The sequence below is a fragment of the Pseudoliparis swirei genome, chromosome 18 (assembly GCF_029220125.1).
Source record: "Pseudoliparis swirei isolate HS2019 ecotype Mariana Trench chromosome 18, NWPU_hadal_v1, whole genome shotgun sequence".
In the NCBI taxonomy this organism is placed as follows: Eukaryota; Metazoa; Chordata; class Actinopteri; order Perciformes; family Liparidae; genus Pseudoliparis; species Pseudoliparis swirei.
The window spans coordinates 16786034-16790247 of NC_079405.1; the positions used below are offsets into that span (position 1 = coordinate 16786034).

Sequence of the window (4214 nt, forward strand, 5' to 3'; positions counted from 1 at the left end):
ATTTCTTGAACGCTTTATAGGAATAGGAAAAACATGATGGGAAAAATATAATTTTCTTTGAAAGCAGTTCTCATATAAACCCAAGTAAGTATTAATTTATTATTGGAAATTTGATTCGCCATGAATCAGACAACCTGTACACTGACTAAAATACTTAGTTACACTTGCAATGAACACTATCTATATCTTCTGTATGATTATCACAACAAATACTATGAAACTAATTAGAATTTGTTCAGTATTTTTTTTAAATATGATGTACCCGTAAAATCAGATATTACATGTTCTTCCCTTTCGTTTACCAGGAATGTGTCTCGCTGAGATAAAAAAAAAGAAGGCTTCTACTGAAGTTGGATAGTAGTAGTGACATCTTTGCTGCCATCGTGGGCTCATTTAGATCATCTTGAGTCACAGTCAGAGGGGTCAAGGGTCAAAAAGGACAAATTCAGCCCTTTGTTTGTCTTGGGTGAAAAAGTGTCCTTTTGAAATGGCAAATCTTTTTTCCCCCTAAACATTGGTCTGTCAACGGACTATAATCTATCATGTGGATAAATAAGGAATAGGGACAGACGTTGTGTGAGGATAGTGTTTGCCTTTAAAGAGGAGAGATATGTTGTTGTTGTTCATCTTGCCCCTCCAAAGTTACTCCCTATTTCTCCATGGTTACTAGTGCAAATGCACTACAAACACACACAGGCTTATACTAATCCTTGTGAAAACAAAGTGATATATTTCTCCCAGCGCAGGTCAAGCATGGGATGTTCGTCAGCATGTTTATCAGGATTATGAACATTTCATCCATAATATAACCTCTAACATCATACTTAGCAAACACTCACTGTTCTAAATGGAAAGCTGTGGTGAACAGTGTTCAGAAATCAACCGGAAGATGAGTTGACCAGCAATAAGAGGATTCAACTGGCGACCATGACTCTTTCAGACCATTCCCACAAGTGAGCCATGAGCCAGTGTGACCTTGTGACCCCCTCTAACTGACCTCTCAGTGGGTGGTCCTCACACGAACCAGCATAAACCATGAATCAACAGAAGTGGCTGCTCTTAGATCAGATCCTTGTTATATTTGTCATTGTTCTCTACACTTTGACAGTTACCGATATTTTTCGACTCAGTCAGTTGCTCTATAATTTTATATTTTCAACCTGTTGTCACTTAATGTTTTTCTATTACTTTTCAATCATCCAATTCACTCCCAATAAAAAGGGAAAGTCGGGTATCTCCAACCAAATAAATATTTATCGAGATACAGCATTACACATATTTATGTTCTTGAATGTATGTGTACACTATATATGAAAGGTCAATGCTATAAATGTGCAGACATGTGTTTATACATATGTGAGTGTTAAGTTGGGGTCTGAGTGGATGTCAGGACAGGATTATGCCATCCCTGTGTCAGTGAAGAAGAATGCCTGCAGCCATGTTTACTCATAAATCTTTATTTTACAATCCTGCCTCGCACATCTGCCCTTTCATTAGAAGATGGCCAAAGGATGAGTGAAGCTAAACCACAGAGATTGGGGGAGAAAAATGAGAAACAAAGTCGCTCCCTCTGGTGATGTTGTATTGATTTTGTTACATGAGACCAAAATAAGTCTGTGTCTATCAATCTATCTATCTATCTATCTATCTATCTATCTTAATTCATTCATCTATATATATATATAACTATCTATCTATAAATCTATTAATACTTTCATCTATGTATCTATATATCTTTCTATCGATATACATATATATATATATATATCTGTCTGGCTGTCAGTTTGTCTGTCTGACAAAAAGTAATAACAAAACATTAGTGGAAAGATTGAATTTTAAAATATTTTAATAACATACATTTTTCCAAAAGACATCAGAAATGAAAAAGACAAAGACGAATTACATTTTATACAACACAAATTTGTTGCAAATGAGACGTATTTTCATAATATTAACCTGAGAAATTCATTTTTGCTTCTTCACCTTAATCTGTGTTTGATCAAAACATCTTCCTTTTGTAGACGACAGTTTCCAAAGATCATCCACATAACGTGAGAACATTTACCTCTGAATATGTTTGTAGAAAAACATAAAACACTGTAATAAACAAAGAAAAAGACACACAAGTAATATAAGAGATAGACTACCAGTATACGTGGCAAACAAAGAGAGGCCATGGCCACACATATGAACAAAAGGACAACCAGACACACACCTGCACAGCATAACAAAGTCCATATACACTGTTTTAAATTAGAGAATAAATAAAAAATACCTTTCATTTATGTAGAATAACTGATGTTGCCGAAGCTAAATTAGAAGTGCTTGTATCACAGTAACAGGACCTCTGGTCCAAATGGCCAAAAGCAACATTTCCTGCCAGGACCCGAAAAATATTTGGTAATCAGTTTCTTAAGAAAATGTGTTGGTTTTAGTCAATTTTTTCTTTAAAAAAGTGTTTAACATTGTTCAGCAGTGCTATTCTATGTGCACACATAGACATAAACAAACCATTTGCGCTCTACAGTTTCTCTACTAGCAGACTGTTTACTGGGAGAGACGGATCCTTCAGTCAGTGTTCATGAAGACGGCCTGTCAGGTTGAATTGATCTCTGAAACAGTCGACTGTCCTGATCCGTCTTAGTCTCTGTAGGCGGAGGTTATCTGTCGGGGGGGCATGTGCTGTGGATGGTAGGAGTTATATGGACCCTCCAAGTGTCCGTTATAGCCGGTTTGAGTCTGATACAGGCTCTGGTCCACAGGGGAGGGGGAGTAGTGGTGAGAAGGTGGGTAGTGGGGTGAAGGCTCCTGTTTGGGCATCAGGTTACTGCTGATGCTCAGAGGTGGTGTAGGGGGGCCGTCGTACGGAGGGGTCCCCACTCCTCCGGCATTATACTCATTTGGCGAGTGATTCTCATTCACTCCTCCTTTTATGGCCCTCAGGTGAAGCAGGTGAGCAGAGTCAAAAGTGCCATAAGGCGGACTTGGCAGTCCTGGAGAGGAGTAGCCCACCACGCCATCGAGGGGAGCAGGTACGGCCCGGGCTCTGTGTCTGTCCTCAGGCCTCGCCACAGCACCAGACGCTGGTCCCAGCTGCAGCAGCCAGCCACCAGGTTGCTGGTGGGCTGTGAGAGGCCCTTACGCAGCGTCTCCATGAAGGCCCGGCTCTGTGGAGAGGCCCTCCATAGCCTCAGACAGAGCGCAGATGTAGTTATGGCCAGTCGTAACGTCTCGATCTTAGACAGTTTCTGTGTTTTGGAGTGACATGGCATAATGGTGCGCAAGTTCTCCAGTGCATCATTTAGACCGTGCATACGCGAACGCTCTCTTGCATTAGCCTTCACACGTCTTGCGCGGAATCGCTCCTGCCGGGCCTTTGTTATCCGCTTTTTCTTGGGCCCGCTTGGACTCGTTTTCATCCTCGGGTCCCTCCTCCTCATCCTCCTCATCCTCCTGTGCATCCTCACTCCCCATCTCACTGTCCTGTTGATTCACTCCACCTGCTCTGTAGCAGTGTGATGAGACTGACGATCCCATCAGGTGAGCTCATGTCTCCGTCCATCCACTGCAGAGGGCTGACGGCCTCCTCCCCTCGCCTTGTCTCACATATGGTTTAATCATCATGGTACTCTAGAAACAACACAACATTTTTGTCAAACACATGTGCTTTTTAATCAACACTTTTACAACCACGGCAGAAGAATGACAATGGTCAAAGTAACGATGTAATATTAAAATATTGCAATCATTTCACTTCAAGGATGTATTACTATCCACTTCTGTTTTAGACTGTTTTAATCCATATAGTTTTAGACTAAAAAAACAGCAAAATCTTGATGCTATCTATGACATATGTATGTAATAATACTATCAATTATGTGGAAATATATAACACAATGTCAGGTTAACACCAGGCTAAATGATTGTTAGTATTTAGGATGCTGTTCATACATCAGTTGACTGAATAGTTTCTCTTCCGTGGTTTGTGATAAAGAAGTATGACAAAGCAATGGATCAGGACTAGCGCTGCAACTGTGAGAATACTGAGGTCAAGTCCTCATTATCTTTTTTTCTGGGAATTAGATTGTGTTGTTGTTGTTGCAACAAACAGATATTTACAAACAATTTAAACATACACATTTCAGTATTTAAAGAAGAGTTTAAATGTGATACAAAATAAAGGATTTTGTATTTCTCCACCTCACACTGTCCTT

At 40.0% G+C, this 4214-nt stretch overlaps 1 pseudogene; it reads right to left on the bottom strand.

Moving 5' to 3' along the window:
- Positions 1-1828: 1828 nt before the first annotated feature.
- Positions 1829-3624, bottom strand: LOC130209093 (neurogenic differentiation factor 4-like; annotated as a pseudogene).
- Between the last annotated feature and the right edge of the window lie 590 nt (positions 3625-4214).